This window comes from Coenobita brevimanus, chromosome 45, assembly GCF_032717465.1.
Source record: "Coenobita brevimanus isolate Jiangsu-jjx chromosome 45, ASM3271746v2, whole genome shotgun sequence".
Classification (NCBI taxonomy): Eukaryota; Metazoa; Arthropoda; class Malacostraca; order Decapoda; family Coenobitidae; genus Coenobita; species Coenobita brevimanus.
The window spans coordinates 4,452,273-4,479,030 of NC_136998.1; the positions used below are offsets into that span (position 1 = coordinate 4,452,273).

General features: G+C 40.9%; 1 pseudogene; it reads right to left on the reverse strand.

Moving 5' to 3' along the window:
• Positions 1-23,756: 23,756 nt before the first annotated feature.
• LOC145398284 (uncharacterized) lies at positions 23,757-25,831 on the reverse strand (annotated as a pseudogene).
• Between the last annotated feature and the right edge of the window lie 927 nt (positions 25,832-26,758).

Sequence of the window (26,758 nt, forward strand, 5' to 3'; positions counted from 1 at the left end):
GACAGTAAATGGAAGCAGCTGTTGACGTCCCGCCTGGCCTTCCCAGTATCTTTTTGCCTCATTCTCTTTTTACCGATTGTTTATTTTCTCGCACTCGTGAACTTTTTCTGGTGCGTTCTGTCCAAACCTTCCGTGGGTTCGTTTTCACTTTCACTCTCCCAGTTCACCTTTCTTTTATCTGCTTCTGACACAGTCTTCTCATATCCATTTGCCCACTTTAATGTTGTTATTATTATTATTATTATTATTATTGTTATTATTATTATTATTATTATTATTATTATTATTATTATATTATTATTATTATTATTATTATTATTATTATTATTATTAATATTATAAATTTACAATCTGGCCCTTAACCATTCCTTCAATTCACTCCCGCTACATAATGTGTCTTTTTGTAACTTATTCATATTTGTTTCTCGGCTCTTCATTTATCCAAAATAATTTTCTCCAAGCCTCTCTCTGCGTCACCTCTCTTGTCTGCTCGTTGCCCATCTCTTTTATTCTTCTACCTTATCCCTCCCCACATTCCTTCCTTATACTCGATATTGATCCACGAAATACCTTCTTTTGTTTGCCCATTTCCTTTTTTCTCGGTTTCTCTTAAATCCCGGTAGTTTTCGTTTGCACTGTAACTTTTCTTTATGACTCTCCATACTCTTTTGCTGTGTATCTGTTATTATTTCCGCTGCTTGTTGACTTTTTTTAATTGCAAGGAAGAAGGAACCAAAGGCCAGGTACCTGCAAATTGCTCCTTCCAGAAAAAACTAAAACAAGATAACAGAAAGCCAAAGTCAAGATTCATTCATTTCAAAATGCCTGGATACACTGCGTCTGAAACACTGGGGATCGTAGGCAGCAGGAAAAACAGACAGAAGGAGAGAGTTCCAGAGTTGACTTGTTGCATATATGAAGGACTGGGAGTAGCGGTTAACTCTTGCATTACAGAATTGGACAGAAAAGGCATGAGAGCTTGTTGCTAGACGGGTGCTACATGCCAGCCGCAGCGATGGAGGGATGTAAGCAGACAGTTCAGGGAAGCAGTGATCATTGAAGTAGCGAAAGAAAAGAGCTGAAGATGCAACAAAGCGGCGAAGAGAAATAGGCTGAAGGAAGCCAGTAAGAGGAGGAGAGTTAATGAGACTAAAAGACTTTGAATGCACCCCTGTTGAGAAGAGCTCTATGTGGGGAACCTCCTCACATGAGAGTTGTACTCCAAACAGGGGCGAATAAAACACGTGCATTAAGTATGGAGGTAGAAGTATTATGAGAGTATACCGGCCTATTGCCTGTGTTAAGAAACACACTGATATTCTTCAGCAAAGGGAGATGGTCAAGAACAGGTCATGAGGGCTGGAAAAACGGGAGCTCCAACTATCCTCCCATCAGCTTGCCATCCACCTTGGGAGCACTGACCTGTACAACTGGTGCTACAGTCTACCCTGATAATTAGTTCTTTGATAATATCCATCCTACTTTCTTTCATTTATGGAATAATTCTTGTTTTTTTTTCTATATTTCATTCATCCCATATACTATAGTACGCACAGGCTTAAGGAGATGATGGTGATCACGGCGTAGGGTTTGGTAAACTTTCTCCTGCCTAGTCTCCCTGCAGTATCTTTCTAAATATTTCATTTTCCTTCAGTACTTAAAAGAGGTGTTGCTGCTATTGAATTTGTGAGGAATCTTTCACACTAATTTTTTACTTGATGCAATAAAATATATTGACAGATAGATAGATTGATAGACAGATGGATAGATTTCATGTCGCTTTCTTTTCCCATCTTCAGGTGGGATGAGGTAGTGAACGGAAAGCCTGGAAAAGGAAAAAAATACGATAATGACAGAACTACGCGACAGCATGCCTAATGAAATGGACATGCACACAATCCGTCACCATCCACGCCCCACGATTCCAAACTCCACTCTTTAAGTAAGTTACTTGTCTACAAGTAACCTCATTTACCTCTTAGACAGATTTACTTCTATAAGTACCATGTTAAGTAAACGAGACAGTTGTGTGTTGTGATGGTAGCAGAAAGATAAGAGTAAAGGGAGATGAAACATATTCCAATTTCCACTCTGTTAATGCCGACACTCCACAAGGATCAGTCCTGGCTCTTTCCCTGTTGTTAATTCATATAAATGATCTCTTGTTTGTCACCCATATCTCATTCACCCATATGCTGATGACTCACTGCTTCACAGTTCCTTTACAGTAAACCACTCACCCACAAAGTTTGATATCCCTAACTCCCAGCTCAGCACAGCAATATCCATAAATCAAGACATTTATGATCACTTAATGGGGAAGAAATAACATTGTATATGCTAGGAAATTTAATTATATCCAATTTACTAAGATATTACCTGATTCGTGTATTACCTTCAGTGCAGCCAGTATCCCTATAGCTTAATGTATTAAAAGTTTCGGGGTTTAGCTTAAAACTACTCTCTGTTGAACTCTCACGATAGATCACTTGATAAATCCGATTCAAAGAAACCTGGATTATTGTACAGAATCCGTTAAGTCCTTCACTGACGAGCAGTTAGCCATGATTTACAGGAGTCATGAGTACTCCTGACTCATTTTTTTTTTTTCCAGGAAGAAGGAACCAAGGGTCAGGATCCCGCAACATTGTTCCCTCCAAGAACAAACAAAAACAAGATAACAGTGAGACAAATTCATGATCCACTCATTTCAAGATGCCTGGATACACTGCGTTTGAAAGACTGGGGATCATAGGCAGTAGGAAATACAGACAAAGGACGACAGTTCCAGAGTCGACCTGTTGCATACATGAAGGACTAAGAGTAACGGTTAACTCTTTGATTAGAGAGTTGGACAGAAAAGGGGTGAGAGTTTGTAACCAGACGGGTGCTATGTGCCTGCCGCGCCGTAGTGATGGAGGGATGCAGCCAGACAGTTCAGAGGAGCAGTGATCATTACAGTAGCTACAGAAAAGAGATAAAGATGCAACAGTGCAGCGGAAAGACAGAGGTTGAAGGGAGCAAGTAAGAGGTGGAGAGTTGATGAGACGATATGCATTTTACTCCACCTTGTTGAGAAAAGCTGTATGTGGGGAGCCTCCCCACACATGAGAGTTATACAATACACAGGGGCGGATAAAACCCGTGTATGAAGTCAACAACTGTGCAGGGGTAAAGAAGGCACGGAGCTGGCTTAGCATACCTAATTTCTTGGAAGCAGATTTTACAAGAGATGTAAAATGATCTTTCCAAGTTAAATCCCAAGAGAACGAAACCCCAAGTATGTTCACCTCCCTTACAAAATTATGAAGGACTGTTGCCTCCATTGCATTACTTTACAGATACTTTCATGACAAATGCTCAGACGAAGTTGCATCCATTGTGCCACCTCCACGCCTTCCTCCGAGCTACTCGGACATCCGGTAGCGCTCATGGCTGGACAGTCACACTACCATTTTGCAGAATTATATTGCTCCCCCGCGCTGCTCCTCTTTGGAACTCGCTTCCCCATATTAATTTCGCCCGGAACTTCATCCTACAGCAGTCCAGGTCCAACTGTTACAGATTTGTGATGAATGGAGAGCATATGTCATTTGGTGTCTGGATTCTTTATTTAATTTGTTTTTCCATACTCTATTCATCCTCTGTTTAAAGAAAAGTTGCCTGGTTGTGGTTGTAGCTGGGTGGTTGTGGTGGTAGCTGTATGGTTGTAATGGTAGTTGCATTGTATGGGTGATAGTTCTATTATTGAGGTGGTAGTATGTGGAAACGTGGTAGGTATGTGGTTGTGACGAGAGCTGAATCTTGATAGTAGTTGTATGGTTGGTGTGGAGGCCGAGTGTTTTGGCCTGTATGTGGAATGCGATTATTCTGGCGGATGTGGCAAAAATGGATATGGTGTGGCAAGGATGTGGTTATAGATGTTATGTGCTTATATAATTTTTTTTTTAAATAACAGAACAGAGGAAGGAAAAACAAATGAATAAAAAAAAACAAATCCATATATTATCTTTTACACATAATAAAACCATCTGGGGATAGTAAAGCTGTAATATATAAAACTATAATATAAAAATGATGTTATAGTACTTGAGGGGAAAAATGGACATTGGCTCTGTCTCTCTCTCATCGGCGAGCCTCTTCTAAGCTGACTGAAATTATCTGAGAAGCAGGATAAAGAAATAAAAGACATCGTGGAACTGGTGAGGTACGATACAACAGGGGAACAAATAATTAGGGACCAGATGTTGGAAGCCTCCTTGCCCACGAGAAACCATTTCACGTATCGGATCTCGGCGTGTTCCTCAGCTGAATGAAACAGTAACGCACGTCAGTATGTTTGTTTCTTGTTTGACATGGCATTAAACTCTACAGTATAGAAATATGTTTTCTTAGAGTAGATTGAAAGCTTTTTTTTTTTTTTTTTTTTTTTTAAGTCTCTGCTACACCAAGAATGTTATTAGGATTCTTTTGTAAAATGGATTTTTTTTCTCTACGTAAACCGACATTCTTTATCCCAAGTGAGTCTTTTGCTCTATCAGTTCCTCATTTCTTTGTCTTTGCTCTAGGGTCCCCTTTTTACGCAGAGGATATCCTATAAGTTTTTATCTCACTTTAATTCCCTGAGCAAGAAGACCAGTGAGTTTTATTAGTTTTTACCCAAAATAGGCCCATGACATTCTTCCTACCACGGAGATTCACATAATTTACTGAAAACCCAAAACAGACCTATCAATATGTACTTGTTTAGCCATAACTCGCCGATATCCCAAGCAGTAGCTAATCGTTTTGTGTGTTTCACACATATTTATCCCGATTCTGGCATAACTGTAATATTATTATTATCATAATCTTTTGGTAGTGGTTTCTGAGGTTGATATTTATATACTTCGGCAAAGACCGTAATCTTTAAATAGTAATATTTATGCGGTAATCTTTCTGTAGATCATGTTTGTCTGTTTCTCCGTCGGTAGGTGTTCATGTATGTATGTACGTATGTATGTATGTACAGTCGGCAAGATTTCCGACTGGACCACCTGGTTGCGGGATTTGGCTAATGTGGCAACAGCGCGCCCGTGTGTGTGTGTGTGTGTGTGTGTGTGTGTGTGTGTGTGTGTGTGTGTGTGCCCGACATTTTTTCGAATCGCTAAGCTTCATCCTTCGAATTATATTATGTGGCCATTGTATTATGCTATGATATAGGCTAATAAATATTATGTGATTGGGATAATGGGGTGTGCACTATACTATTTGTAGTCTGAATTATATCAAATAATTCCCTTGCCTTGCAGCATGAACCACGATACAGGTTGAGTTGTGGTTCAGAAACAGAGGGCAAGTTCACCCAGAAATGGTGCGATGTAGGGGGAAGGGGGGAGTATGGGAGTGAGCGGCCAACAGTTATACATTCTTAGTCATTACAGTATAGTTATCAACGTATCAATGTTATCCTGTGCCCAGATTGATGATAAACCTATTTACTTTTATTATCTTTATATAGACCCGATTACACACTAGGATACCCCCTCCCTAGTTAGCGGAAAACATGCCCTGCTCCACCGCCTCGGCTCTCTCTCTCTCTCTCTCTCTCAACCTCCTCAGCTGGCTATCAGTAGACACACACACACACACACACACACACACACACACACATTATCAGTTTGTGCTAATGCATAATGACGTTCCATTTAGTATGTTTACCTAAAATTTAATACCGTGTCAAAATACAAGTGCAATACATAACCACCTCACATGGCGGATTACGTTAACCAGTAATCAATACTTATTTGCATAGTTTATGTTTCAGTAATAGTCATGTGGTAGCCAGACCCACACTGATATTTTCGTTAATGCTAAAGGTAATCGTGTGTTCAGTGGCGGATATCAGTTAGTGGGGAGGTGGCCGCTGACACCTCCAATCCTCATAGCTATGGTGGTGAGCTATAGTGTCACTGAAGAGGTTCCTGTTCCTCCAGTTATGTCAATGATTAAACTTAACATACTGATGAACAGCCATTTCTTATGAAAAATACAAACAGCCTATATGGAACTATGAAGCATATTGTGGGAGCTTTCCAGCTCTCACGCACCAGTCACAGTCTTGGTCCTTTGTTTCAGTATTGCCAGCCTGACAGTGTGCAGTGTTAATGAACATGCTATTAATATTAGTTCTACATGCTTATTTACATTTAGAACAACAGAATTCAAAGCAGGATTTCATTCAGTACACAGAATGCCAAATACAGCATGTGTGTGCGTGTGGGTGTGGGACAATACGTATGGTGGGGGTGGAGAGAGTATAGTATGAAATTTGTCATAATGGTAATATGGGTGTGTGCATACGTGGCTAAGGAAGTCCACGACTGATATGTAATCTTTGCCTTTAACACTTGATGACACACACTTTAGTATTTACTTCGGTTCTGTTTATAAGTCTGTAGCATGTTACATTATTATATTATTATTTTGTTTTGGGGGTGAAACCTGAAACACCATATAAAGACAAACACTGAAGTATTATAAAACTGTGATATGGAATCCATATTTTATGAATAACTATTTCTTGCAGGAGAAAATAATGCTATTTTAATGTTTATTATAAGATTACACTGTAGGAGCATCTGTTTTTAATGGTAGCTTACCGGATTCCAAGCGATCAGTTTATTAAGTTATACTAGAGCATAGATTTATGCAATATATCCATTATATATTGTATTAACTATGTCATGAAGGCTCACACAGTGGACTTTCACGTAAACTACTTCGAAAAGGCAGCAAGTTCAGTGTTTAATAGGATACGAAGTTCACGTATTTTTTGGTGTGGTTATAAATCCAGCTGTCCTTTACTGGCCAATGTAATTCGTTATAAAATGAGAGTGGTCAAGTGTAAAACCAATACCCTATGTAGCATAGTAGTTTGAAAATGATCACTGATAATAATTTATGATTACTGTATGACCCTCCCGAATGACCACACCCAGAATCTTTGTTTTATTTATTTTAATGTTGGGCCACTTGGAACAGATATGAGTAAATGACACGATAGCCCACGTGTTTTTATTGAATATAACCCAGCCAGTATGAAGTTTCTTGATTAATGTGATACGTGGGTGTATGGTTATCAGGTAAAAGTGAGAACACACACACACACAATGAATGAGTTTCATACAAATCTTATTATTTTTTTTATTATCCTCTGATTATAATTGATATTATTCCATGCAGTATAACAATCTATCAGTAACTTTAATAACTTACTATAACTTACCTGACAATATAAATGATACGAAACTTTCTTATACATTTTGCTCACTGACATGATTTTTATTACATGGACTTATACAGAAATTAGTGACGTTTATGTGCATTTCTTAACGCAACTTTCTTGTTACAATTGCATTTTTTTTTCCATTAAAATATGAAGCTTTCTTGATTGGCACAATCACAGCTCTCCAGACATTTTGCCAACTCGCTAGACATCTTGCCACCTGTTCACATGCCTAAGGTGCTGTTTTCCAGTCGTGATAAAGATTTTTAAAAATTACTCAGGAATAACTTGGTCAGTGTGTGATCAATAACAAATACGGGTAAACTACTAACAACTGCACTTGCTGTCTGCTCGATGTAGTTTTAAGTGAACGTCCACAATGACATCACTTATAATACAATACATAACATAACTCAAAGATAGAGTATAACGTAACATACTGATCAAAGGAAATCCGATAATCTAAGCTTAAGAATCGCTGCACCTACAACGTATTTAAACATGTTATAATACGGTAATATTTCTTCCTGGAATATTCTTATTCATGTATTTTGCCACACATAATGCATTTTTATACATATACATTATATTGGGGTAGCAGCCGTGGCTCAGTGGGTTAGAGCGCTCCGTTCTGACCGAAGGGTCGGAGGATCGAATCCACCCAAGGGTCATTGATAGACATCAGGAAGGGCATCCGGTCATAAAATGCTACACGCTCCAAACCAAAGTCCTCTACCCAGAGGCAACGCCTTAGCTCTTATCTAAAAAAGGGGTTCCTGGCGTAAAACTCACTTTTATATATATTTCAGTGTTTGTCTTCATATGCTATTTCAGGTTTCACCCCCAAAACATAATCATAATAATATAATAATGTAACATGCTACAAATTCATAAACAGAACCTAAATAAATACTGAAGTGTGTGTCATCAGGTGTTAAAGGCAAAGATTACATATCAATCTTGGACGTCCTTAGCCAAGTATGCACACACCCATATTACCATTATGACACATTTCATACTCACTACACTCCTCCCACCCCCACCATATGTATTGTCCCACACCCACACGCACACACATGCTGTATTTGGCATTCTGTGTACTGAATGAAATCCTGCTTCGAATTCTGTTGTTCTAAATGTAAATAAGCATGTAGAACTAATATTAATAGCATGTTCATTAACACTGCACACTGTCAGGCTGGCAATACTGAAACAAAGGACCAAGACTGTGACTGGTGCGTGAGAGCTGGAAAGCTCCCACAATATGCTTCATAGTTCCATATAGGCTGTTTGTATTTTTCATAAGAAATGGCTGTTCATCAATATGTTAAGTTTAATTATTGACATAACTGGAGGAACAGGAACCTCTTCAGTGACACTATAGCTCACCACCATAGCTATGAGGATTGGAGGTGTCAGCGGCCACCTCCCCACTAACTGATATCCGCCACTGAACACACGATTACCTTTAGCATTAACGAAAATATCAGTGTGGGTCTGGCTACCCCATGACTATTACTGAAACATAAACTATGCAAATAAGTATTGATTACTGGTTAACGTAATCCGCCATGTGAGGTGGTTATGTATTGCACTTGTATTTTGACACGGTATTAAATTTTAGGTAAACATACTAAATGGAACGTCATTATGCATTAGCACAAACTGATAATGTGTGTGTGTGTGTGTGTGTGTGTGTGTGTGTCTACTGATAGCCAGCTGAGGAGGTTGAGAGAGAGAGAGAGAGAGAGAGAGAGCCGAGGCGGTGGAGCAGGGCATGTTTTCCGCTAACTAGGGAGGGGTATCCTAGTGTGTAATCGGGTCTATATAAAGATAATAAAAAGTAAATAGGTTTATCATCAATCTGGGCACAGGATAACATTGATACGTTGATAACTATACTGTAATGACTAAGAATGTATAACTGTTGGCCGCTCACTCATACTCCCCCTTCCCCTACATCGCACCATTTCTGGGTGAACTTGCCCTCTGTTTCTGAACCACAACTCAACCTGTATCGTGGTTCATGCTGCAAGGCAAGGGAATTATTTGATATAATTCAGACTACAAATAGTATAGTGCACACCCCATTATCCCAATCACATAATATTTATTAGCCTATATCATAGCATAATACAATGGCCACATAATATAATTCGAAGGATGAAGCTTAGCGATTCGAAAAAATGTCGGGCATGTACACACACACACACACACACACACACACACACACACACACACACACACACGGGCGCGCTGTTGCCACATTAGCCAAATCCCGCAACCAGGTGGTCCAGTCGGAAATCTTGCCGACTGTACGTATGTACGTATGTATGTATGTATTACTGAAGCCAAAGTCAAGGTCCTTGGACGGTTAAACCAGAATCAGTTCTCCATCCGTCTGTTTGTGCTTTTGAGGCCGCAATTGTACGTCAGTTTTGACAAATAAATCCCTTCAAGCTGACGTTGTACCCTTGGCTTAGTGGTATACAAGTTCAGGTTAACCCCTGTGCCACAGTGCCCGTAAAAAAGGTCAAGGCCATTAAGCAAATCCTCATATTTCCAGAAGCATAACCATAATGTTTGTGGCATTTGTTTGAGCGATAAGAATGCAATAGTTTATGCCCTCATTACAAATTTGACACAGTTCATGGGAAACTGGCAAATTACCATATATACTCAGTCTCTCTCTCTCTCTCTCTCTCTCTCTCTCTCTCTCTCTCTCTCTCTCTCGCTGTAGGTAGGCAGGGAGGAAGGGAGGTGGATAGGTTGGAAGGTAGGCAATTAATTAGTCAGCAAGGTAGGTAGGAGGTAGGCAAAGAAGTAGTTAGACTGGTAGGTACATAGGTAGGCACTGAGGTAGGTAGACACGAAGGTGGGTAGGAGATAGGTAAGGGGGCATACAGCCAGCAAGGTAGGTAGAAATATGGTAGGCAATGGGGTTGGTCGGCAGGGTAGTAGGTAGGAGGAAGAGAAAGCGGTAGGTAGGCAGGAAGGTAGGAAGCAGGTAGGCAAGAATTTATCAAGGCAGGAGGGGAAGCAGGTAGGGAGGTGGGCAGGAAGGAAGGTAGGCAAAGATATAAATAAAGAGGGTGTAGGTGAACATGTAGGCAGGGAGACAGCCTAGGAGGTACAGTAGGTAGGGAAATAGGTAGGGAGGTTGGCAGGGAAGTAAGCAGGAAATTACGATAGTAGTTATGTAGGCAGACAGGTAGGGGGTCGGCAGGCAAAGATGAAGGTAGATAGAGACGTAGGTTGAAGGGGGGGGGGCAGGTGGGAAGGTAGGCATGTAGGTGGGTAGTCATGAAGTTAAGTATGGAAGCAGGTAAAGAAGTAACCAGGGAGGCAGGTAGAGAGGTAGTTAAGGAGGTAAGTAGGGAGGTATATTGGGATTCAGGTAGGTAGGTAAGAAGGTAAGTTGGTAGGGAGGTAGGTAAGTAGGGAAGAAGGTAGGTGAGGTAATCTGACAAAAAGAGGTAGGTTAATCCTTTACATGCTCAAGGATTTACTTGGACCTTGACGCCATCCGGTGAAAGGATTACATAGGCTATCAAGAGTGGCTGCAAATCCTGCAATAAGTACTTAAAAAAAAAATCCCTACATTAGCCTACGATCACACGAGACTTAACCTTACGGACCCTAGAGTGGCAACACACAACTAGTACTGTGTGTATGTATGGATGTGTGTATGTAAATATTTATGTACAGTATACAGTATATCAACCACTTTCCATACGCTTGACACAGATGGACTGCATTTTACACAATAATGCAGTTACAGTCTACATGATTACTGTATGATAAGTATCTATATACTCCTGATAAATACCTCAGACCTGGAAAAACAAAGTGAAAAATTTGTTTGTGTTTGAGAATGAGTGTATTCTCAAATTCACGATTGCTAGATTTGTCTTCGTTATTTTCAGTCATGGCATAGAGGAATTTCTAAGGTAGGAGGCAGAAAGAAAGTTTTGCATTACCATACGTTTCATACCAGCAAATGGAAGAAGCTTCATTCTGATCATGGCAAAGAAGAAAATGCGAGACGAATCACTCAGCTTAGAGGATGCTTTTATCTCGCCCATACAGAAGGATAAACTTGAACGATGCATGGTCTACCATTTTATTTCAGGTCTGGGATACTATCCATGGGATACTAACACAGAAGTCAAATGGCAAGGGTTAATAATCTTTCAAGACTAAGTGGACCAGTCTAACAAGCAGCCCATCTGTCTTATACTAATGCTGATTCGTAACCTTTGCAATACTCATACAAGAACTTTTGATCATGTCTGAGGTCATTCAGTACTTCCTCTGGAATATATCATTCAGTGACAAGAATTTCCACAGCTTTAAACCGTACTTAAGGTTCGTTTTGGATATTTTCTGTGCAGTTTTGCCCAGTGAGTTCAATGAAGCTGCTTAAGCCAGCTGGCCAACCAATATCTGAAAAAAGATTTTAGTTGGAGGGCAGCCAAAGCAAGTTTGCAGATAGTCGTGTGCAGCTTCCTCTCCAGAATTTTTTCAGGTTTTATCATCATGCCATTCTTCCAGCAAGTGTTGGTTGTAGCACTGTTGAGAAGAATGCCTTGGATATTTCAAGGCTGTCATATTTTTCAAAAACTCTGAAAATCGACCGTAACAGATTTTCGTCTGTGGGTCTCCTCCATAGGTGAAGGAGAGGTGACGTTTTGGTGAATATAGTTTTTCCTTCAGGTATCTCTATTTCTTTGTCATTGTATTTTCATCAGCTGTCCCATCCACACCAGCACATATCTGTAGTATCGTTTTCTTTCTTCCACACCCTCACTAAGTACCTTAATACGTGCTGTGTAACTTTTAAGTTGTTATTGCTGTTGAGTAGCTCCGTTCAATCTGGTTGAACAGACCCATCAACCGCTGGCAAGCACGTGCCCCTCCAGGACCATCTTGTGCAGTGAGCCGATGTTTACTTGCAGCAGACAGCCTAATTTCCCTAGAATGTAGTTTCCCCATTGAAATATTTTACCAAAGACCTCTAGTTTTCCCTAACACCTATTTTCCCCATTGACCTGTATTTCACACTGGACCTATTTATTCCAGTCAACCTGTTTTCCTTCCATGGACCTATTTTCCCCTTTGGCCTATTTTTTCCATGGATGAACGTACATATTTTTTACACATGTACCTATTTTCTACCCATAGATCGCTTGTTAGTTAGCCCTATACGTCCATCTATCCATTTCTCCTTTCTCTATAATCTCCATTCTAGGAGATTTCAATGTTCACCACCACCTTTGGCTCTCCTCTCCTTTCACTGATCCACCTGGTGACCAAGTCTACATCTTTTCTATCCTTAATGACCTATGACCTAGAGCAGCTTGTACAGCACCCTACCCATATCCATGACCACCTTGGAGAGAGCTCCAACATACCTGACCACTTCCTTACAACTAATCCTTCTGCTTACACTGCTAATCTTTCCTCTCCGTTGGGCTCCTCGGATCATAACCTAATTACCTTAACCTGTCCTATCGCTCCGGTACGGCCTGTGGACCCTCGAAAGAAACGTCAACTGTGGCACTTTGGAGCCGCGGATTGGGAGGCCCTCAGGCAATACTTCTTTGATTTTCCCTGGAATGATTATTACTTCCATGGCAGGGAGCCATCTGAGTGCGCCCCGCGCATTATGGAGGTTATTCTCTCAGGCATGGAAGTATACATTCCTTTCTCATATCCTTTGACTAATGCAAGAAAGCCTTGGTTTAATCATGCTTGTTCTAATGCTGTCCACAACAAGGAGAGGGCCTATAATAGGTACCAGAGCCAACCCACCCCTGAATCGCATCTTTTTTATGTTTCTGCCCGGAATCGTGCTAAGTCTGTTCTTCGCTCTACTAAAAAATAATTTCACCCGTACTAAATGGTCTCAACTCTCCAACTCGAATTCTTCCCGCTCCTTCTGGTACCTTGCCAAAAACCTTTCTGATAACTTTACCACATCATCATTCCCTCCTCTTTTCTATTCTGATGGTTCTTTAGCTATTTCTTCTACTGATAAAGCAGGTCTCTTCGCTTAGACTTTCTCCTCCACTTCCACCTTAGACGATTCCAGTGCTGTTCCTCCATCACTTTCCCCCTCTGACTTCCTCATGGCAAATATTAAAATTTCTTCAACTGATGTACTTTCTGCCATCACTGGCCTCAATATTAACAAGGCATATGGGTCAGATGGGGTCCCTCCTGTTGTCCTAAAGAACTGTGCTTCTGTGCTTACACCCTGCTTAGGTAAGTCTTTCGCCTTTGTCTATCAACTTGTACCTTTCTTTCTTGCTGGAAGTTTGCTCTCATTCAGCCAGTCCCAAATAAGGGAGACCATTTCCAATCCTTTAACTATCCTCCAGTTGCTTTAACATGCTATGTCTCAAAAGTTTTCGAATCTATTCTTAACAGAAAATATTGTAAGTAATTTCCTCATCACAACCTTCTTTCTGATCGTCAGTTGGTTTCCGTCAGGGACGCACTACTGGCGATCTAATTCAATGGCAAGTCGGATATATATATATATATATATATATATATATATATATATATATATATAGTCTTACAAGGTATGAAAATATTCTTGTGGGGAAATATATGTATAAATATGTACCGTATGAACATTGATGCCTTTTATTAGAAAATTCCAAAAGTGAAATAAAAAATGGCATAGAAAGAGCAAAACAAATACCCATAGGCAACCTTCGGAGCTCCAGTAATAAACAGCCAGTGATACACACACAATACCATATATAACAACCTATAACCCAAATTATGATGATCACTTTAAAGAAGTCTCATGTACAATTAATATCCTTCAAAAAGCACCCGAAACACAAGAAATATATAAAGATGTCTCCTTAATTAAAGCAAAGCGGCAACCCAATAATCTAAAAAGAATTTTAACCAGGGCTAGGTTTAGTAATATATCTAGTTTCAAGGTGAAGAAATGTGAAGAAAAAAAATGTAGACTCTGCATGGAAATAACTGAAGGCAGTCAATTTACTTTTCCCAGTGCCAACTATACATTCCAAATTAACGAAAACATGGGATGCTCTACACAAAACTGCATTTACGTAATTCGCTGCAGTGGATGCAAAGAGATTTATATAGGCGAGACCTCAAATGTCAGGCTTCGTACTAACCTACATACGGATCATATTAATCAAAGTAAAGGTTTATATGTTAATACCCACATAGCTAAATGTGAAAAAGAATGTTCTCCAAACTTTAATATTATGCCTTTCTATAAAGTGAACAGGGATGATCCTATATTAAGAAAATCAAAGGAAAAATATTTCATAAATAAATTTAAACCATTACTGAACAGAGATCTATGAGACACTGACCCAATTACAGCATCAAAAAACAAACCTTTTTTTCGAATTACGAAAGTGGGTCAACTGAAGCTTCACACAACTCGAAATGAAACTAACAACGGACGGTGAACAATTCATACCAAATATCAGTGGCTATCTCTATATCTCTATATAGATAGAGATAGATCAATCACTTGCTGGAAGCACACCTCTTCCTGGGCCACTATTTTTATCTGATGATCTAGGAAACTAGAGAAATGCATTTTAAAACATTGATTTTAACTTACATTAAACAATTTTAGTACATGCTTCCTGTTTGTGTGCATGCTGTCGATTTTCTAATAAAAGGCATCAGTGTGCAATATATATATATATATATATATATATATATATATATATATATATATATATATGAGCCTCTGTGGTACAGTGGTAGAGTGTGCGTTTCGTACACGGGTGGACCAGAGTTCGCGCCCTACCAGGGTAATAAACTTTGGGAGTGTTCACCCGACCACGTACTTCATTGGCAGACACAAGGGGTGCAGTGGTTGAACCAGTGTCGGTTACTGAAAAGTATGCTTGCACCTAGTCGGCTTGCGCGGACGGATTACACTTGGTTCACAGACTACACACACATCCAAAGCCACTCAACACTACAATTATACTTACAAGCACTTCTCACCCTACATACAATCTCTACCAGACACCCTAAGCCAGCGGTTCTCAAACTTTTTAGTGGGTGACCCTATTTGGAATATTTCAAGACTTTGCGACCCACAGGGTAAAAAAAATGAAACAGAGAAAGAGAGAGAGAGTAACCGGTATATAGCCTATCGTAGTTATTATGAATATGCTAATAGTGTAACAAGGATAAATACAATTTCAGTTACGTAAATAAAATACCTGAACAATGAAAGCATTAGGCCTATTCTATGTCCCTGCGACCCATCAAAATTCCTTTCGCGACCCACCTTTGGGTCGCGACCCATAGTTTGGGAATCACTGCCCTAAGCCACTTGGTAGAGATACACTGGCTGTATCGTCCCGACTTCGGTCGGGATAGGCCGGTCCTGCAGTGGATACTCAACGGTTGATGATGATTATATATATATATATATATATATATATATATATATATATATATATATATATATATATATATATATATATACTGTTTATATATATATATATATATATATATATATATATATTACTGTTTATATATATATATATATATATACTGTTTATATATATATATATATATACTGTTTATATATATATATATATATATATATATATATATATATATATATATATATATATATATATATATATATATATATATATATATATATATATATATATATATATATATATATATATATATATATATATATGTTTATATATATATATATATATATATATATATATATATATATATATATATATATATATATATATATATATATATATATATATATATATATATATATATATATATATATGTATATATATATAGTATATATATATATATATATATATATATATATATATATATATATATATATATATATATATATATATATATATATATATATATATATATATATATATATATATATATATATATATATATATATATATATATATATATATATATATATATATATATATATATATATATATATATATATATATATATATATATATATATATATATATATATATATATATATATATATATATATATATATATATATATATATATACTGTTTATATATATATATATATATATATAAATCCCCGACTTGCAATTGAATTATTGGTCAGAACAGATTCTGAAAAGATGAAAATAACCAGCATGAAACAAGAAGGCTGCGACTGCATGTAAGGAGCAATTTTTCGGAGTGAGTGGTTCGTGACTGATAATAGCCATGAGTGTAGCAGTAAGCATCACTTCTCACCTACGTGGCCACAGACGCTGGTTCCCTTTACATAACTTAATGCCAGTTTCTTTTCACTTTACCTCCCTCAGATTCCCTTCACCTCTCATATTTCTCTCAAACTTCCATTTCCTCCTCAAGTCTTCCCATAACTTCCAGAATTCATCCAGCCCATTTTTCCTCTCACATTCTTTGCTGTAATTTCCTCCTCTTCCATGTTTCTCACGAACTTTGCTGTTCGTTGTTCCTGTTATTTTTTAATGTTTGTCCTAACACCTTGAAAGAGTTAGTAATAAAGGGTGATCCAGGAAAATCTCCCACATTTCGAAGGTAAATGAGAAAAAAAATGGTTAAAGATAATCAAATTATTATTTACACACATGAAACTTCATTCAATATAGTTTTTATTCATCATGTTTTAAAGATGACATCCTGCAAATGACCGTCAATGTCTATACACGCTTGGAGGCGATTTCTGAAGGCTGCCATGGCTCGACGGGTCATGTCGGATGGAAGAGAAGCTATCTCCTGCTGAATAGCAACCTTAAGGGCTTTAAGAATATGGGGTCGATGAGTGTGTGGTTTCAGCAAGATGGGGCTACGGCAAATACAGTTCAAAGATCATTGCAAGTGCTGAGGGAAATGTTTCCGGATCTGGTGATCTCGTTGCCTGGCGATGTTGGGTGGCCGGCCCGTTCCCCTGACCTCTCCCCCTGTGATTTTTTTCTGTGGGGCTACCTTAAATTACGAGTGTATACTCATCGACCCCAAACTCTTGAAGCTCTTAAGGCTGCTGTTCAGCAAGAGATAGCTACTGTTCCACCCGACATGACCCGTCGAGCCATGGCAGCCTTCAGAAATCGCCTCCAAGCGTGTATACTGTAGACAATGACGGCCAACATTTGAAGGATATTATCTTTAAAATATGATGAATAAAAACTGTATTGAATGAAGTTTCATGTGTGCAAGTGATTTTTTTATTATCTTTAACCATTTTTTTTTTTTCATTTACCTTTGAAATGAGGGAGGTTTTTCTGGGTCACCCTGGATTAGGCTACCTTTAGCGTTTTCCAAAGCAGAAAAAATTCATTTGGCGACCACACGATCAAAGAGAAAAAGGCGTCATCATGGTGGAGGGATAAACACATCGACTTTTCACTACCTTATCTTGCACCAGTGGCGATCTTGAGTGTAATATTCAGGCCATCACAGCCCCCGTTTAGGTCGGCAAAGAGATCTATTAATGTTCAAAAAGAATAAAAGCAGATTATTAAAAACACGTTCCTGATGTGGTCCATTCATGGATTCATCTCAGGATAACACAAAGTGACTCATTAATCTGTGAGAAGTCCCGGGATTCACAAGACTAGATCATCAACAGATAATGCCCTTACTTTCACATCTTCACGATCCAGCTACTTTGCGTAATATGACCAAGTTCTTGCGGAGCCAAGATTTATGTAACAAATCCCGTAATTCTCTAACAAGTTTTAAGACCCACATTCTCTCTCTCTCTCTCTCTCTCTCTCTCTCTCTCTCTCTCTCTCTCTCTCTCTCATCACTGAAGATGAACTGCACCGTGCTCTTGCCAGGAGTAAGACGACTGCACCCGGGGAAGATGGTATCACCTTTCAAGTCCTCCGCCTCCTCCTCAAAGTTCCCGGCTCTCCCTTGCTGAAGCTCTACAATCTTTGCTTCCAAAGGGGATACGTGCCTCATGCCTGGACCTCTAGTACCATTGTGCCCATTCCCAAACCTGGCACAGACAAGTTCAGGCCTATTTCACTCACCTCCTGCTTTTGTAAAGTGCTTGAGCGCATATTCCTTGCTCGCCTCATGTTCCGGCTACAAGACAAGTTATCTCAGAGCCTGTATGGTTTTTTGCCACAGAGGAGCACACACCATTGCCTGATGGACCTGTATGCCCGCCTCTCCCCCGCCAGTGTGGTAGCATTTCTTGATCTCAAGAGTGCTTTTGACATTGCCAACAAGGAGGTTATTCTTGACCAGCTGGTTGAGTTTGGGGTACACGGTAATCTCCTACGGTGGATCCGAGGTTATCTTTGTAACAGGACCTCACGTGTGCTATTCCAAGGGGCATGTAGCACGTCCAGGGAATTCGAGCTTGGTACTCCCCAGGGTGGAGTTTTAAGTCCTTTTCTTTTCAATGTTCTGATGCACCGTTTGCTGACTCTTCTACCCGATATTCCTGGCACGACTATCACCTGCTATGCTGACGACATCTGTGTGCATTCCACCTCTGCTGCCGGTCTTCAGAGATTCCTACAGTCTTTCTATGAGTCGTCCTCTGCTTGTGGCCTCCTTCTCTCCCCAGACAAGAGTCGAGTATTCTCTCCTCGGGGCTTTGGTACACTCCCGGTGTTTACTGTGGGACAAAGAGTTATCCCGCCCTGTACGCAGTACCTATACCTGGGAACGCCAGTGCGCATCACTCCAGCCATACCTGCTCGGCAGCGTGTCCATCCCATCATCCAAGATCTCCTCCACCGGCTAGAACAGCGCTTTGTCCCCTTCAAGTGGCTCACTAATTATGCTGCCGGCATCTCCATCCCCTTGGCAAGAAACATCTACATTACCTTCATACGGTCAGTCATCGATTATCTCTCCCCAGCACTTAGCCAGCTCTCTAGGACCACCTTGGAGCCTTTAGAAAAGTTTCAGAACAAAGTGATGCGATACATTCTTGGGTGCCCCACCTCCACCAGGATAGTAACCATGCTGACTGAACTAAATCTTCCTTCAGTTGTTGAGAGGATCCACGCCAACGTCACCTCCTTCAGCATCAAGTGCCTTCACTCACCCCATCTTGTTCCACACTATTCCCACGTCCTGCGAGCCTCACTTGACCCTGCTGCTCCTCGCCTTCTACTTCGTCCTGGCGTCCGCACCCTCGTCAACACAGTGTGCTTCTCCCTGCAGCGTCTTCACATCGACGTTACCGTGGCCGAGGTTGATTATGGGCCACCCCCATGGAGGATTCCACAGCCTCATGTCACCTTCACACCCACCTCAAAGACTGACCCACCTTCCCTTCAGAAACAGCTAGCTTTGGAGCACATTGCTGCGCTCGCCTCCTCTGTCTCTGACACACATCACCTCTATGTGGATGGGTCCATACAGCCTGATGGCAGTGCTGGCTGCGCCATCTACTCACCGGACTTGGAGCCCCCGGAGGGTGGCTGGGTTGGTCGCAGGTTACCCAATTCGTCCAGCTCTACATACTGTGAGCTTCAGGCCCTTCTCCTGGCTGTCAGTCTCCTCCGTCAGCGGCAGGTGAATGGTGTTGTGATATGTGATTCTCAGTCTGCACTTCAGGCCATCTCATCTCCACACCCCTCTCAACGCTCACTCATCAACCACATCTTGCATCAGTTAGTAGCGGCTCAAGATCTTTCCCTCTGCATACGATTTTTGTGGATTCCTTCCCATGTTGGAATAGTTGGGAACGACAGGGTGGACCTCCTCGCTAAGAGTGCCTGCGAACTGCAGCTGCCTGACGGTGCTGCACCCTCCCTTCTCTGCTACAAGCGGATCATATACTATGCCGCACTTCTCCCCACACTCCACCGCATGAATGTTGAGCGTCCACAGAGTGTATCTATACAACACTTCGACCACTTCCGACTCTCTTCCCCGAGGTATCGCCGACATGGGCTCATGGTTCGCAGACATAATATTGTGACTGCCCGGCTTCGGCTAGGGTACAGACCTCTGTGGCAAGTCTCCGAGGCGGGGGACGTACCCCACTACTCCACCTGCAAGCTCTGCGACCGTCCAAATGCCAACAGTCTCCATCACTACTGCCTCGAGTGTCCCTCAGTGAGTGATTTGCTGCCCCAGGGCCAGGACTTAATACATGTGTGTGTCGGCACTTGTTAAATGATGACAACTTGGATACTGTTTTAGCCCGACACCCACACTTTGGTGGGTGCTGAAACTTGTTTCACAGTGTATGCTGGTGTATTTCACCTTCTTGTAAGATCACTCTTGCCTTTGTCCAGCTTCACTCTACATGACAGCGTGTCCTACGTGTCACGAATACCATGTATGATTAGAGACTGAGGACTGTACTAGGTTTGTCGCTCTATGAGCGTAATAAATTAATTAAAACAAAAAAATCTCTCTCTCTCTCTCTCTCTCGCTGACACACACACACACACACATTATATATATATATATATATATATATATATATATATCATTATCATCATCATCATCCGGACCTCCCTTCCCACCCTAGGGCAGGGTGAGGAGTAGCAATGTCCAGACAGCCCAAATTTGCCCAATCTAATGGGCCACGCTTCCATTGACTCATCATTCAAGCCCCCGGAATCCTTACTTAATCGGATACGCCAAAAACATTCGTCATGTTCTGTACCTTCACATAAACGTATCCGATTGCGTGTGGGAGTTGGAGGCACCCATCATCCACTCACTCCATGTTGAGTGATGTCATATGAGCTCTACACTGAGTGACAAGCCAAATGTTTCCTGTAACCAGGAAACCATTTACTATGCTGGGTGGTAACCATATAACCGAGGTTTCTGGCAGGGTTAAGTGCCCCTCAGATTCCCTTATCCAAAATCACTTAATCATGGCAGTCATATAATATATATATATATATATATATATATATATATATATATATATATATATATATATATTCACCAGAGGGACTGATATCTTACCGCACTAAGATAAGGACTTAAAAGAAAAGCCGCATTGTAAACTAACTCAAAAAAACTTCTTGCCATTCTACGCTGCTTCTTGACCTCGGCTCTCGCTTGCTGATACATAACCTGTACTATCCTCAAACACTCCTCCAGCACACACTTCTTCTTCATTCACCTTCAGACCTCCAGACGTGGCACTCTGTCGCAGACCATCTCCATGTCAATGAATATCAGATGCAACCTTTCTACCCTCTCCCTATGCTTCTCCATCATGCGGCTCAGTAAAAAAAAAAAAAAAATCGTCTGTCGTCCCTTTACCTGGTATAAAACCAAGCTATTCCTTCCCTGTTGTTGTGTCTTTCATAAGTTTTCTCTATAATCTTCCCTCAAACCTTCCTCAAATACGACATCAGTTATATTCTATAACAGCTAAAATCATGGATGTTTCCCTTCTCTTTGTAGATACTCGTGGGTACAATCACGCTCTCTGTCTACACTCGTTCTGTATTTTCTCTGCACATGAATCTTCCCTAATCCTTCTTCACCTAAACACTTCCACATTTTCACTGGTATCACACCTGACCCCATTCCCTTCTCGTTCTTCATTCTTTTCACCTAAACCTGCAACTGTTATCTGCGTGTATCTGCTTTTAAATCCTAATCTGGGATTCCATCCTCAAGGACTATCCTCCAATTCTCCTCAGTTAGCAAATTTTCTAAGTGTCCTTTCCACCTATCCCTGATTTTGTTCTGATAACATAAAACCTTTCCTCCATCGCCCTCCATCTGTTTAATCTGAGTAAACTTCCTGGTTGCCTTATCTCGAGGTTTCGCTGTTACGTAGATCTTTCTCTTTCTCTCCGGTGTTTCCAAATCCTCATGCACGTCACTCCAAGCTTACACTCATGCTTATGCCACTGCTTTCTTTGTTTCCCCATTTGTCCGCCAATAGATATCTCTATCTTCCTGTTGCCTTGATGTATCCCACTTCTTCTTAGTATCCAATTTAGCCTCTATTACTTCCTGCACTTCCTCGTTTAACCAACAAGTCTCCTTATCCCCAAAGCGTCTCCTCCTTCCCCAGTCTCAGCTGTTTTCCTTCCACAATTCCAGTAGTCAAACTTCGTTCAAAGCTTTCTCACTAATCTGCCTACTCAGATCCGCCCTTATCAACCTCCACCACTTTATCCTAAGTGCCCCATGCTTTGGATTCCTTTTTCTTGCTACTCCTTATCTCAGTCCTTCAATATCAGTTTATTTTGTGCTGCAACACTGCCCATCTATTACCTAGCCATTCTTTATTACTTTCAGATGGGATCTTCCACACATTATGAAGTGTATTTGAGTTTCTCTTTCTCCACTCCTTTATGTCAAAAACTGGTTCGCTGGTTCTTTAAAAACGTGTTAGCAAATCACCAACTCAAACTCCAGTGCAAAATCTACTCTTCTCTCCCTCCTTACTCGTCTCTCCCACACCCCGACGACCATGCACCCTTTCAATCTCACCTTTGCTACTCCCTACGTGCCCATCCAGGTCTTCATCTTGGATCACTCTTTCTCCCTCCGGTTTTGCCCTAAACTTTTGATCCAAACGATCCCAAAATACATCCTTCTCCTCTTCACAGCCAGTCTGGAAAGCATATATACATGTGATGTTAACCACCGTCATTCAGGCTTGGCTAGACACTCACCACCCTATAAGTTCTGTTCATGCTCGCCAGTCTATCCTAAAAAATATTCACTGCTTGCATAAACGAGAGTATTGTGCAAAAAGAAATAGAATGTGATATATTTAAAAAATAGGAATAGACAGAAGTGCCTTTAGATAATATGTGGGAGCTACATTCAGTGATGTAAGTTATAATAATGAAAGTGTAGACAAAGGTGATTTTAGAATAATAGGTGATTTCCTTTCAAAGATTTACAGAACCACATTTTCTTCTAACAATGATCTCATATGTACACATATATGTTGTACTGATGCCCCCCACACCTGCATGGCAGGAAATCGGGCTAACTAGTGAGCTCCATACACGTACAGGGTAATGGAACATGGTCCAAGACACAGACAGTGACTGGAGAGGCAGCGCGGCTAAGTTAGTGAGCAAAGTTGGGCAGTCTGGAAGGGGGTGCGCCACATTTCCTATGCCACATTTCCTACAGGACACATCTCCTACAAATTTAGCCGTTTTTAGAGTATTGACATATTTCCTACAGAGATACAGCATATCTCCTACACACAGTAGGTGTAGGAAATATGCTGGGTACTAAGTTGTTATGTAGGAAATGTGCTTGACACTTGTTTTTGTGTAGGAAATATGACCTCCTATGTGTAGGAGCGCGGCAGTATGGTGCATCCGGCATAACATGAAGCATTACAAAGGCGCTTTTTTATTTCTCACTAAAACATACGTATATAAAATGAAACATTACAATGGCACTTTTTAAATGAAAACCTCAAGCCTGTCATGAATGGCAGTACGACAAGTGGGACATGTTGCAGGGTTGTTATTATCTGCTGCTGACACAAGGATAGTTATGCAATCTGCACAGGAGGAAGCGTGTCGGCAGGGCAGAAGAACAACTGTCCTTTCCCTTCGCCTTAGACAGATGCTGCACCGAAGTTCGGGAGGAACATCTTGTGCACCAGCTCCGTTGTTGTCAGGGCCCTGATGCTCATCCCCACTCTCATCAGCACTCTCATCAGCACTGTCTCCAGGAAGTTGAAATGATGAAACAGAGCTATCAAATGTGTAAGCGACAGCATTGATGTATTGGGTCAATGTGTATGTTCCAATCTGTAATTTTTCTTTCAAGTTCTGCCTGCGCTCAATGTTTCTAACAAACTTCTCCTTTTTCTGACGAGTGATGTCCAAGCCAGCATCCACACGTTCAATGTCCTTAGTTGTGTCTGTTATCAGATTATTCAGATGAGCTAGGAAAGTGTAGATGTTTGGCTTGTGCTGGCGGACAATGGCTTTCAGTCTTCTGTGATATGACTCTGCATCATTGTTAGTTCCACGAGAAAATTCGAAGACAGATATCCCTTGTGGAGTGACTTTTCGAATCCAGTAGTCTGTGATGTAGGTTTTGAATGCAGTAATTTTTGCCTGGGAATGATTATTCACGTCAAAATTTTCTTGGAACAGAGAGTCAACTGCTTCATGCATCCGATTGGCTGGCACATAACTTAGTGTCATGATCTTTTTGACCCACTTATTAAACTGCTTGTTGTCGTTGTAAAGTTCAGTTAGCCCCAGTTTCTGAATTTTCCGGTACAGGTTTTGTGAAAAGTGGAACTGACAGCCCCCTATCTGAACCTGTGGCCAGCAAGAGCGAATTGCTTTACCAGAACTGCTTTCAAAATCACCCATTGCTTGTTCGGGATTCAGGTTGGGGATGAGTTCCTTCACTTTTTGCATTGTGAGATCATACAACTTTTGAGACTTTGAGGTCATCAAAGTGAAGATGAGTGGGAATGAATGACCTTTGTAAAAGCCAAGCAATGTGAAGAGCTGGTAGAAGAGTGCAGGCACAGTGTAAAAAGTACCGTCAAAATTCCATTCCTTAATTGTGGTCATCAGTGGTACCAGAGTTAGAGAGTAAAAAATCATTGCCAAATGACCACTTCCCTGATCTGTGATAACAGATCTGAGGTTTCCGTTAAAGGCTTGGGCCTCTGGGCTTCCTAGAATGTTGGTAAACTCCTCTGCATTGTGTGGTTGCCTTGGTTGAATTCGGCGCTTGACTCGAAGCATGCTGCGCTCTACAGATGAGAAAGACACATCTGCTCCATGTGGGTGATGTCTTGTTACCCGCCTGAAGATCTCGGAGTTGCTGGTAGAGCCCACTTCCTCAGCAGCCTTCCTCTTGAGAGTGTTCCTCAGATCTGTTGTAACAAAGTCGGATGCTTCATGGTTGCGACCTTGCGTTGCTCTGATGACACCAGTTGTCTGTAAAATATGACTGCCTAATAATTCGAACAACACCTCATACCACCACCACCACCACCACAGAACAACACCTCACACCACCACCACCACCACCACCACAGAACAACACCTCACACCACCACCACCACCACCACCACAGAACAACGCCTCACACCACCACCACAGAACAACACCTCACACCACCACCACCACCACCACCACAGAACAACGCCTCACACCACCACCACAGAACAACACCTCACACCACCACCACCACAGAACAACACCTCACACCACCATCACAGAACAACATTTGTGCATAACTTAGATGGCGCTAATTATTAGATGGCCTAAATTATTATTTTTTATCAATATGCCGCGTACAAATAGTATGTAATTGTCAATAAATACAGGAATATAAGCACCTCAGTAATTTTGTACTCAACATGTTGATTAAATCTCACCAAGCTCCCGGTCTATAACATTTTACAACAATTTTTACCTCCGACAATAGGCTCTTCCTCCACAGTTGGAATGCTGAATGCAACGCAGGTACAGTTTGTTGTTTCTGGCCACATTTCGGAGGTACCGGAATCCAGAGTTGTCTTTGTAAACCACTGCATTGAAGCGGATGTTCCCCTCAATACTAGCCATGCTTGGCCCAGGAGTAGTGGAGTACAAGGTTCAGAAATGCCGTCTGTCCCGTCGAATGGAGAAACAAATACTGCTGGATCGAGACTAAACTCGACTCATGTCTGAATGTGAACGATACTTTTCTCCCTATTATGGTTGCTCCATAATACTGCGCAGAACGTACATATAACAAGCTAAGTACTTGTTGACTGGTCAAGGTCGTCAGGAGTGTAGTGAGCCAGAAGCGCCGAGTACAGAGGCGCCCCGATAGGGGGGGGGGGCGGCTACACAGTGTAGGAAATGTGACAGAACAGATCATTGTGTGTAGGAGATATGCTGTATCCTTGTAGGATATGTGACAGAGCAGATTTTTTACTGTAGGAAATATGTCATTACTCTAAAACTGCTAAATTTGTAGATGTCCCCTGCAGGGTACTCAGTTTTTGTGTAGGAAATGTGCTGGATACTTGTTTTTGTGTAGGAAATATGACCACCTATGTGTAGGATATGTGGCAATACTCCAATTATTGTAGATCTGTAGGAGAAGTGACTACGCCCCGTCTGGAATACCCGCCAGGGTCACTGACTTGTGTCCTCAACTGAACATCTTGCCACCACTCCAAGGCTGGACGTGTGTGCTGGGCAATCAATACCAATACACCAGTCCTGTATGAGACAGCCCATACCCCATGTATTCAATTTATGGCCCGGCCTGCACTATAGGTGCGAATCTTTAAACAACAAGTGGTGACATGTAGAGGTGTATGGTACCTCTAGGCCCCAAACACCTCCACCTGGGCCTGGGGATAGCATCGGAGGGATGAATGAATGGTGGATATTCTGATGTTAAGTTACTGAAAGTTCTTAGTAGTCTAGATGGTGAAAATAAGCATTATTATCATTATTATTATTATTATTATTATTATTATTATTATTGTTATTATTATT